Source organism: Glycine soja, chromosome 15 (assembly GCF_004193775.1).
Source record: "Glycine soja cultivar W05 chromosome 15, ASM419377v2, whole genome shotgun sequence".
NCBI lineage: Eukaryota > Viridiplantae > Streptophyta > Magnoliopsida > Fabales > Fabaceae > Glycine > Glycine soja.
Genome location: NC_041016.1, coordinates 35,369,718 through 35,382,655, shown reverse-complemented (window position 1 = coordinate 35,382,655; position 12,938 = coordinate 35,369,718).

The following is a 12,938-nucleotide window of genomic DNA, read 5'->3' as shown; positions in this document are numbered from 1 at the left end:
GTCCAGGTAAAATTTGCAATACTTCAACAATGTATCTTTCACATACATCCAAGCTTATTTTTATTTTCATATTGGTTGCATTGCTCATTGCCTTCTTTCCTTGAAATCAAAACTGTAATCATTGTAATCAAAAGGAAAGAATGCGCTTTACGGTGCCCTTATCGAATGCATGCCAAAGTGTTCGGATTCCGACAAGTGCACCGGATCGCACAAGTAATATAAAATGGTAAGAACCGAGTATCGAACATTCGGGGATCTTGTGTTATTTGGTAAGCTATTTCAGCAAATAGGTGTCTAGTGTGTAAAGGTAAGTGTGAATATGAACATGTGTATAAACTATCTATGCAAAAAGAAAGAAAATCATGCAAGAGAAATGATGTGTAAAAACAAGTAGAGAACACGTTGGTCTTCCTAATAGGTGCCTAATGCTAAAAAGATATTCTCTATCTAACAATGCTCATGTGTTCTTATGGTGTCTCCTGAAATACTAAACCCCGATTCCTCATGATAGTTTAGCCTAATCCTGATCAAGCATCGTCCTCAGATTCCTCTTGTAAGACTAAACTCAATTAGGACCACATTAAGACACACATACTCAACTAAATTAACGCACCCCAATTCCTCGTGAAAGCACAACAACTTAGCCCTGCACTATCAAGGACTTTAGAGTCAGACCAGTTTCCACTGTTGAATGACCCTAACAAGGCATGCATCTATGTGATCAAGGTAAAGGCATACTGGAATGAAAAGCAGATAGCATAGAGAACACACAAAACATCATTAAATAGATAGAAATATATTTACATCAGGTACCTATAGGGAAGATCTAACAGAGGATTTAACATTCCATACCAGGAAGCCTTCTTAACAACAAAGAAAAGAACAAGATGAAAGATTGCAAAAATACAAGTGGTGAGGATGTCTCCTTCACCTCTAGGATCTCACAATCACTCACAAACTCATCTCAAGCTCTCAAACCGGCTCCTGTTTCAAGCTCTGGTCTCTTCAGATCTTCACACAGTAAAATCTCTTAAAACTCTCTGGAACATGGACCTTTCTCTCTCTAGAAACCCTAGACATGCAAAGCTCTAAATCCCAGTCCAAACTCTCTTCACAAAATCTGATTTCAGGCTTAAATAGGTGGTCGTGTTCGTGCTCGTGCGCTTAGCGCACATATGGACCGCTTAACGCACGTTAGTGATTTTTGGCTTAACGCGCCTTTCTCGCTTAGCAGATGAACTGAAGCGGTGTGTTTAGAGAGATGAAGCGATGCGCTTAGTGAACTTGTACAGCTCATCTTCTTCCAGAGTCTTCCTCGCGCTTAGCCTAGGAGTGTTGCGCTTAGCGAATGCTCGCTAAGCCAGCATATTGGCTTAGCGAGAATGTGAAAAACAACACTTTCCAAGGCTTGCCTAATTAACCTGAAATTGAGAGAAAATGATTATTAAACACACTAAATGAAAATACTAAGTATTTAATACCTATACTTAATAGAAAATACTTATAATACTACGAAATAACCATAAATTGGGAGAGTTTGATACAATTTATACAAGTTTTATACACAAAAGTTAGTCATTTTCACCGACTAACACAAAGCTAGAGTGATAAGTGAAATAGAGGAGGTACAAGAACAGATGAAGGCCGACATGGAGGCCATGAAAGAGCAAATGACCACAATGATGAAAGCCATGATGAGTATGAGAAAAATGATGGAGGTCAACACGACTACAGTCGTTGTCGCAAGTACCGCCATTGAGGTGGACCTGACTCACCCATCTGGCCTCAATCAAGTAAACCATCCAATCTCGGATATAGTAGGTCAGGGAGGCGAAGCATTTGGAAGTACGGGCGGCCCCCATTTTGTGCAGGTTCAGAGCAAGCTTTCTTTCCCACTATATGGCTTGCCTCCTAACTATACACCACCCAATGTTGCACACACTCCCGATGAGAATGTCGATAACTCCACTCCCATACCCATTGAGAGCCAACAACCCCAATCTGGTCATGCATAGGTCCCTTAACCCATGAGGGAGACACATGAAGTACCTCGAGACCACACTTTAGCCGACTTTGAGCCTCACCTCGGATATGTGCCACTGAGGGGCTGGCATTTTGTGGTGTACCCCTACCAAACACTTTGGGGGGCCTCAGTATCACCCATAACCATAACCTTTGCATTTTGCAGTGGGAAAAGTGCCACCTACCATGGTGGAAAGGGAAAAATTCGATCATATAGAAGAAAGGTTGAGAGCCATTGAAGGAGGCGGAGATTATGCTGTTGCTGACATGGTAGAGCTATTCCTAGTGCCCAACATTGTCATTCCTCAGAAGTTCAAGGTGCCAGATTTTGACAAGTACAAGGGGACTACTTGCCCCAAGAATCACCTGAATATGTACTGTAGGAAAATGGGGGCATACGCGAAAGATGACATTTTTTTGATGCATTTCTTCTAGGAAAGTCTTACTAGGGCAGCGTTCACCTAGTATACTAATTTGTTAGATGTCTCCAATGACTCATTAGGATATTCAAGTTTATGCCATTACTGTAAACAACAATCACAATGCCAATAATATGGATAAATTTGATGTCCTTGCCTCTAATTCTCTCACAATTACATCTTTGCGTATTTATTTAACATTTACTAGAATGTGAATGTACGTCGTTGGTTTGTTTGCTCAAGTGACTTGTGCTCCTGATTTGATCTCTAAGTCTGTTCAATCAGAAATTGATCGTTCTACACGTTTGGTGAGGGTGGCATAAACAACAAGTAAAGTAAAAAAAAAAAGAAGAAAAAACGTTTGATTAGCTGTGTTTCAACAATCTCAAATGAAATTAGTGTCTTTATCTTTACTTACCTTTTCATTTTCAATAAAAGATAAGTAAATAGGGCTACTGTTAGACCCTAATTTCGTCCGGCGAATATTGTTCGATATGATATTTTGATTCTTGCTAGTCTAATTATGATATTTGGCGCTAGTTACGGTGCAAAGCAAGGAATCATTCAGTGTTTTTATCAAGAAAACAAAAAGATACCAAAGAAGGGGGCAAAAGGGTCTTTTTTGGATTTTTCTAGACCCTAACTCACCCAGGCTAGCATCTGGCTCGCCTGGGCCATGAAATGGCTTCGTTCCTAAGCAACCAGCTCATCTGGGCTAGCTCATTCCTTTAGGGCTAAGTAACTAGCTTGCCTGGGCGAGCTTCCCGTGCCCCAAAATGACTTTTTCCTATAAATAGCCATGCAGGGGGAGGGGTTTAAGGGTTCAAAAGTTGGGAAAAAGAGAGAGAATGAGGGAAAGAAGAGGAATTAGGAAGAAAAGCAAAGCCAAGGTGCTACCGAATCACGACATTGATCATTCCCTACATGTTCTCTTGTTTCGTGTCCCTCGTGCAACAACCAGTTAGGTTTTTCCAAGAGTTGAATGTAATCTATGTACACTTAGGGGTCCCCTCTATTATTATGGGCATATTCATCTTCTCCATTTATCATTGGTGATCCCATTTTTAATTGTAAAGTTTAATCATAACAAATCACTAGTGCCATAAAATTGTCTTTAAAGAGATTAAAAGTTAATAAATAAAACCAACTCATAACTAAACTTCATTTTATCAAATATCACTTGAGATCATTTCAAGGTCCAACACCTTAACGACTCTCTCCGCTTTTCAAAATTTAAAACATCATTTCAAGGTCCAACGACTTAAACAACTCATTGTTCGCAATTAAAATAAATCTTTCAAAAACATAAAATCAATTTAACACACGAACATTCAGACTTAAAGAACTACATAGGTAAGAATTCCTCATCGCATCTGAGGATACGTAGGAACAAGGGCAGCCCCCTTGTTGACCCCAAAAAAAAATAAAAATATATGAAAAGAGGAAAATAAATAATTTTGAAGTCAAGTTGCACACACTCGATTAAAGGCTGTCGTCCCTAGTGACGGGCGCATGGGGTGTTATTACCTTCCTTATGTGTAAACAGCTCCCGAACCCTTATTTTCAAAATTCACAGACCTCTTTTTGGTTTTTCTAATGTTTTCCTCGAATAAACGTTGGTGGTGACTCTACTCGTTTTTTCCCTAGGAGACAAACGTGCTTTCTATTTATTTTGCTTTCGTCGTCCCATCATGAGGTAGGTTGCGACAATGGTGTAGGATATAGAGAGTGATTTGGCTTGTGCAACATGAGATAGTTGAGAGAGAATTTAGAGAGAGTTCTAGAGGAACAGAGAGAGAGACATCTTTTTAGTTTGTTTTATTGGGTTATGTTCTACCTATCTATTTGGGATTACAAAATACCTATTTATAGTGTCTGGCTATGTGCCGATATCAGCCATGTGGCTTCCTACAATTATTTGTGTTAAATATCCTATTTTGAAGGTTACATTGAACTTGTTCAAGTTAGTTTTTCGCTAAGGTGTCCCTTGCTTCGATCGATTGCTTGTATCTATACCCAACTTATGTTCTCCACGTCTTTTGTCATGCATCAAGTTGTGTGCAACGTGTTTGTGAAATGTGAGATTGATGTCCGAAGTACCTAAAACACACTAGAAGGGGTGAATAGTGTGATGAATAAAAACTTTGTCTTTTGAAAACTTTAAAAACCTTTTCTTAAAAAAATATCAATGGATGATTAGTTTCATCCAAGGGGTTCCAAATCACGTTGTGCATAAAAAACCAGTTCACAAAACTTGGATGCAGTAGTGTAGAAGTAACATGTAGAAAAGAACTAGTTATATAGAAGTAGTAAAGAAAACATGAAGGTTTTATACTGGTTCACCCTAACTCTTGGGCTACGTCCAATTCTCCTTTAAACCTTGAAGGGTTCCACTAATCAATTCTTTTTATTACTATCATACCCTAATTTCGTCCGGGGACCTTTGCTTGATGACATGCGACTTTTGTTTGGTCCTTGTAAGGTGCTTGGCACCCATCATTAGGCAATTTGTGAAATTCCAGGACATGCCGGAAAACAAAAGAAAATATTGATGCACAATCCGTAAGGTTCCGTGACACACCGGAAATCAAATGGAAGCATCGTTGCACAATTAGTGAGGTTCCGTAACATTCCGTAAGTCAAAAAGGGGATGATTATGTAATCCATAAGGTTCCGTAACATTACGGAAAGAAAACGAGTATCGTTACAAAATTCGTAAGTTTCCATAACTTTACGAAAAAAGAATCACCAAAAAAAAAGGCAGGGGGGTGTACTTAGTAAAAATGGGGGTTCAAATAGCAACCAGGGCCACTTGGGCCCTCCAGAAGATTCCTCCAGAAGGCTGTTACTTCTGGAGGAAGCAACCCTGCTCGCCTGGGCGAGCTGGGTGGCAAGCTTCTCCCCCAATTTTCTATAAATAGGGGGAGAAGTGAAGTGAAAAAGGGTTCAGCCCCTTAGGCACTTCTCTCTCTTTCGAATTTGCTTGGAAAAATTGTTTCCGTGAAGAAAATCTAAGCCGAGGCGCTTCCGAAACGTTTCCGTAACGTTTCCGTAAGGAATTTCGCGAAGGTTTCGACCGTTCTTCGACGTTCTTCATTCGTTCTTCATCGTTCTTCGATCTTCAACGGGTAAGTACCTCGAACCAAGCTTCTCGATTCATTCTATGTACCCGTGGTGGTCCACATTGTGTTTCGTGTATTTTTATTCTCGTTTCATTTACTTTTTATACCCCCTTTTGACGTGCTTAAGCCATTTTATTTAAGTCATTTCTCGCTTAACCTAAAAATAAAATAAATTTCCACCGATCATTTAAATTGTATTATCCATTAATTTCGGTTAAAATGAATTCCGACCGCTCGGTCGTGCCATAACCACGATGGAAATAAAAAAAGAGGCAAAATAATAATATAATAATCAAAAAACGTCTTTTAGTAAAATAAAGCGAAAAATCAATTGGACGTTTTCTCTTTGGGATTTCTCATTCTTAATCGAATTGACTAAATAACTAAAGTGAAACTAAGGCCAAAATCAACTCGCCTAGTCAAGCTCGTCCATAAAAATAGGTTTTTGAAGTTTGTCATTCCAATTTCTTGCTAAGTAAAATGGATCATTTTCAAGGTCCAACGCCTTAAAATGATCACCTCTTAAGTAAAAAAAGGAAATCACTTGATAAGAAAGAACTACGTAGGTCTGATTTCCTCATCGCAATTGAGGAATACGTAGGAGCAAAGGGAAACACCCTTGTCGACCACAAAAAGAGAAAAAATATAAAAAGGGTATAAAGGATATAAAGACATAAAAAGGGAACATAAAAAATCAAAGTCATGTTTGCACATTCGATTTAAGGCTGCCGTCCCTTGGGACGGACGTGTGGGGTGCTAATACCTTCCCCATGCGTATATACAACTCCCGAACCTTTCACTTAAAAGTTCGTAGATCGCGTCTTTTCCGGTTTTTCTGACGTTTTCCCCAAATAAACGTTGGTGGCGACTCCGCGAGTATTCCTTTCGTGGAACACGCATCCCGCGAGTCCCGCGTCGCCCTCCCGCCGAAGGGTAGGTTGCGACAATTACAACCAAGTATTCTTTATGCCACTTCTAGCTACAATGACTACTCTCTAGGCCACTTTGGCATTACCCTTAATCTCCCCCTAAGATTATAACCCCAATATTCTTTGTCACTAAGCCTCTCCTGGATTTCAAAAACAATATATGTTTGATAGAAGATGTATTCTAATCACTGAAAGAGTGTTTACCACAATAGGCTCGAATACAGTGAAATTAGATAACTTAGTAAAGATAATATTCACTCAATTCACTCAAGTTTCCTTTGTCTAGTAAATCGATAGTGTTACAATACTTTGTTCATTTTGTCTAAGATTGTTCTCTCTTGTGATTTGACAACCTTAACATGAGCATCTTCAAGCTTTATATAGACTTTAGAGCTCCAATCTATTAAGAGATCCCAACTAGCCATTGTCTCATAGCTTTGGCACTTGACGTGAGGTCGCTACTGTGCAGACAGATAGTAGGGACCACAGATAATGTCCTGAAATTTCGCTGACTATAAATTGATGTTTAAATGTATTTATCGTGTTATTTGATTATATGATTGGCTTGAATGAGTTGAGGTATGGTGTGAAGTAGTCATGTATGATTTGCTTGATGTGGATGTTGATTTATGAGGAGTTTTATTGACCTAAGTTGAAATTATGAGATTTCAAATTTTACCTAAACCTATTTTGGTAAAACTGCAATCCTAGATTTGTTAACCGTTGGAATGTCTTCAAATTTGGACCATAGGTTCCAAACACATGTCTGCACGGTTTGACCGTTGGAATTTGCAAAATAAAAAATTTATACCTCTCACTTAGTGCAAGAAGCGCGCCAAGCGCAATTCCAACCTGAGAAGGAAATGCACTCAACGTGAATTTCTAAACTCATTGTAAATCCCAACCCAACAAGAATTACACTAAGCACAAAAAGTCATGCTTTGCGCCAAAAGTGGACTCCCACTTAGCAAGACAAACTCGCTAAGTGAGATCTACAGATTATGAATATATTTTTCAACATGAAAAACACGATTTCATGCTTCTCTCTCTCAAAACTCCATCCAAACCACCCTAGAAACTACTCCTCCACCACCCATGACCACCGATGGCCACCACGAGCCGCTGCTGCTTATCGCCAAACAACGACACTGAAAGGAATGTTTTAATTAGAGCGGAATCCTCAGAATCCACCTCAAGGATTCGGTGGAGAAAAACCCCTCAATCCTTTATTTCGTAGCTTCTCTGAGGTAATCTTGACTTCTAAGCCTTTCTCCTAGTTAGTTTGAGCTTCTCTTAGTGTCTCTTGTCTTTTGGGTATTGTCATACCCTAATTTCGTCCGGGGATCTTTGCTTGGTGGCATGTAACTTTTGTTTGGTCCTTGTGAGGTGCTTGGCACCCATCATTAGGCAATTTGTGAAGTTCCGGGACATGCCAGAAATCAAAAGAAGGTATTGATGCACAATCCGTAAGGTTCCGTGACGCACCGGAAATCAAAAGGAAGCATCGTTGCACAATTAGTGAGGTTCCGTAACATTCCGTAAGTAAAAAAGGGGATGATTATTTAATCCGCAAGGTTCCGTAACATTACAGAAAGAAAACAAGTATCGTTGCGAAATCCGTGAGTTTCCGTAACTTTACGAAAAAAGAATCACCAAAAAAAGGCAGGGGGGTGTATTTATCAAAAATGGGAGTGCAAATAGCAACCAGGCTCACTTGGGCCCTCCAGAAGATTCCTCCAGAAGGCTGTTGCTTCTGGAGGAAGCAACCTTGCTCGCCTGGGCGAGCTGGGTGGCAAGCTTCTCCCCCAATTTTCTATAAATAGGGGGAGAAGTGAAGTAGAAAAGGGTTCAGCCCCTTAGGCACTTCTCTCTCTTTCGACCGTTCTTCGACGTTCTTCATTCGTTCTTCATCGTTCTTCAGTCTTCAACGGGTAAGTACCTCAAACCAAGCCTTTCAATTCATTCTATGTACCCGTGGTGGTCCACATTTGGTTTCATGTATTTTTATTCTCATTCTCATTTACTTTTTATACCCCCTTTTGACGTGCTTAAGCCATTTATTTAAGTCATTTCTCGCTTAACCTAAAAATAAAATAAATTTCCACCGATCGTTTGAATTGTACCATCCGTTAACTTTGGTTGAAATGAATTCCGACCGATCGGTCGTGCCGCAACCACGTTGGAAATAAAAAAAAGAGGTAAATAATAATATAATAATAAAAAATACCTTTTAGTAAAATAAAGCGAAAAATCAATCGGACGTTTTCTCTTTGGGAATTTCTCATTCTTAATTGAATTGACTAAATAACTAAAGTGAAACTAAGGTTAAAATCGACTCGCCTAGTCAAGCTTGTCCAAAAAAATAGAATTTTGAAAGTTTATCATTTCTGTTTCTTACTAAGTAAAATGGATCATTTTCAAGGTCCAACGCCTTAGAATGATCACCTTTCAAGTAAAAAAGAATCACTTGTTTCACGCATAAGAAATAACTACGTAGGTCTGATTTCCTCATCACAAATTGAGGAATACGTAGGAGCAAAGGGAAAACACCCTTGTCGACCACAAAAAGAGAAAAATATAAAAAAGGCATAAAAGATATAAGAACGTAAAGGGAACGTAAAAATCAAAGTCATGTTTGCACATTCGATTAAAGGCTGTCGTCCCTTGTGACGGACATGTGGGGTGCTAACACCTTCCCCGTGTGTAAATACAACTCCCGAACCTTTCACTTAAAAGTTCGTAGATCGCGTCTTTTCCGGTTTTTCCGACGTTTTCCTCAAATAAACGTTGGTGGCGACTCCCCGCGTATTCCTTTTGTGGAACATGCATCCCGCAAGTCTCGCGTTGCCCTCCCGCCGAAGGGTAGGTTGCGACAGTTGGCGACTCCACTGGGGACTGTTTTTAGAGAGTTAGGCTATTTAATCTTGTGCAATGTTTTACCATGACTTACTCCTTTGTTGGTTTTCCTTCTTTATGTTCTTGTATATATAACTCTTTGATGCTTTTAGTGCATTTTTTGTATGCTTGAGGTAAATATTTATTCATTTGATGCACACAAACACTAACACTATTTGCACACACGGTGAGTTGAAAAAGGGCCCTATACCCGGGTTCGTGGGAACATAAGGAGTGGAGGTGAATCCGTGATCATGCTAGGTCTCCGACTTGCTTGATTACAGTGAACCCTCATCTAGAGTTTTTCTCTTTGAAAACATATTGTTGCTAGTAGTCCCTACTGCTGCAGTATGTTCTTCGAAGGGGATGATACCTCTAGAAACCATCAAGAGAGATATGACTACTTTGGGGGTTATCACTAAAAGCCTAGTTAGCTCTCTCCCTTATAGGTCCCTTAAATAGGGGCACGGAGCAAACACGCTGCGTGCCATTTTTCACACTGCCATGCATAAGTGTCATATACCCTTTTGCTTATATTCAGTGAGTATTGTCATACTAGGTACATTCCTATGTTGCGCCTTTCGCATATGCGTCGCACATGGGTTCTGTCTTGATCCCTGTCGCAACCTACCCTTCGGCGGGAGGGCGACGCGAGACTCGCGGGATGCGTGTTCCACGAAAGGAATACGCGCGGAGTCGCCACCAACGTTTATTTGAGGAAAACGTCGGAAAAACCGGAAAAGACGCGATCTACGAACTTTTTAGTGAAAGGTTCGGGAGTTGTATTTACGCACGGGGAAGGTATTAGCACCCCACACGTCCGTCCCAAGGGACGGCAGCCTTTAATCGAATATGCAAACATGACTTTGATTTTTATGTTCCCTTTTATGTTCTTATATCCTTTATACCCTTTTTATATTTTTTCTTTTTTGTGGTCGACAAGGGTGTTTCCCTTTGCTCCTACGTATTCCTCAATTTGTGATGAGGAAATCAGACCTACGTAGTTCTTTCGGAACAAAGTGTTTGGTTAAGTTGTTTTTGTCTTTCTTGCAAAATATGTTTTTATTGAACAAAAGGTCATTTAAGGTGTTGAACCATTAAACGGTCTTTTGATTTTGAAAGGGGAGAAACGTTAAGGCGTTGGACCATTAACGATCTCTTGTTTTTTGAAAGGAGAGAAACGTTAAGGCATTGGACCATTAACGATCTCTTGTTTTTGAAAGGAGAGAAACGTTAAGGCATTGGACCATTAACGATCTCTTGTTTTTTGAAAGGAGAGAAACGTTAAGGCATTGGACCATTAACGATCTCTTGGAGTGGTCGACAAAAGCGGGGCTTTTGCTCCTACGTATCCTCCATGAGGAACTCAGACCTACGTAGTTCTTTCTTATCAAGTGATTCTTTTTTAAGACGTGATCATTTTAAGGCGTTGGACTTTAAAAATGATCCGTTTTGCTTAGTGAGAAATTGAAATGACAAACTTTAAAAGCCTATTTTTGTGGAAGAGCTTGACTAGGCGAGTTGATTTTAGCCTTAGTTTCACTTTAGTTATTAATCAATTCGATTAAGAATGAGAAATCCCAAAGAGAAAACGTCCGATTGATTTTCCGCTTTATTTTACTAAAAAGATGTTTTTTTGATTATTATATTATTTTTTACCTCTTTTTGATTTCCAACGTGGTTACGGCACGACCGAACGGTCGGAATTTATTTTAACCGAAGTTAATGGATAATACAATTCAAACGTTCGGTGGAAATTTATTTTATTTTTAAGTTAAGCGAGAAATGACTTAAGTAAAATGGCTTAAGCACGTCAACAGGGGGTATAAAAAGTAAACAAAACGAGAATAAAAATGCACGAAACACAATGTGGACCACTACGGGTACATAGAATGAATCGAAAAGCTTGGTTCGAGGTACTTACCCGTTGAAGATCGAGCAAAATAGGGGAGGTGGTTGCCGCCCAGCTCGCCCAGGCGAGCTCAGCTCGCCCAGGCGAGCCAGGTTGCTTCCTCCAGAAGCAACAGCCTTCTGGAGGAAGCTTCTGGAAGGCCCAAATGGGCCTGATTGCTATTTACACCCCCCTTTTTACTAAATGCACCCCCCCTTTCTATTCTTTTGTAATTCTTTTTCCGTAACGTTACGAAACTTTACGAATTTCGTAACGATACTTGTTTTCTTTCCGTAATGTTACGGAACCTTGCGGATTACATAATCATCCCCCTTTTGACTTACGGAATGTTACGGAACCTCACTTAATTATGCAACGATGCTTCCATTGGATTTCCGGTGTGTCACGGAAACTTACGGATTGTGCATCAATATCTTTTTGGTTTTTCGGCATGTCCTGGAATTTCACAAATTGCCTAATGATGGATGCCAAGCACCTCACAAGGACCAAAGAAAGGTCGCATGTCATCAAGCAAAGGTCCCCGGACGAAATTAGGGTATGACAGTTGCCCCTCTTTACTTGTCTTTTATTGGAGATAAAAGGAAAGTAAAGATAAGACACTAATTTCGTCCCTCTCGATTCGACGAGAGTCGCGGGTGACCGTAAAATCTCCACATGCAAATGACTTGTTGTTCCCAGAATTTCACAAATTGCCTAATGATGGATGCCAAGCACCTCACAAGGACCAAAGAATGGTCGCATGTCATCAAGCAAAGGTCCCCGGACGAAAATCAGTGTATGACACTAATTTCGCTCCTCTCGGTTGACGAGAGTCGCGGGTGACCATGACTTGTCGCTCCTAGAATTTCACAAATTGCCTAATGATGGATGCCAAGCACCTCACAAGGACCAAAGAATGGTCGCATGTCATCAAGCAAAGGTCCCCAGACGAAAATCAGTGTATGACACTAATTTCGCTCCTCTCGGTTGACGAGAGTCGCGGGTGACCATGAAATTTCCGCATGTAAATGACTTGTTGTTCCCGGAGGAACAAAAGGTGCAGAAGACTGTGTCAGCCTCTGCATGCTATCAAGCGTTCTGTCTTACAGATAGCAAAAGAATGTTTATACGGATAACCACTCGGGTATTTCCGCGTATCATCGGGCCCGCCGCCTCTGGATGATACAAGGGTGCAGAATGACCAAACTTGGTCTCTGCTTGTCATCGGGCCCGCCGCCTCTGGATGACAAAAGGGTGCGGATAACCGTAAGGCATCTCCGCGTATCATCAGGCCCGCCGCCTCTGGATGATACAGGGGTGCAGAATGACCAAACTTGGTCTCTGCTTGTCATCGGGCCCGCCGCCTCTAGATGACAAAAAGGGTGCGGATAACCGTAAGGTATCTCCGCGTATCATCGGGCCCGCCGCCTCTGGATGATACAAGGGTGCAGAATGACCAAACTTGGTCTCTGCTTGTCATCGGGCCCGCCGCCTCTGGATGACAAAAGGGTGCGGATAACCGTAAGGTATCTCCGCGTATCATCGGGCCCGCCGCCTCTGGATGATACAAGGGTGCAGAATGACCAAACTTGGTCTCTGCTTGTCATCGGGCCCGCCGCCTCTGGATGACAAAAAGGGTGCGGATAACCGTAAGGTATCT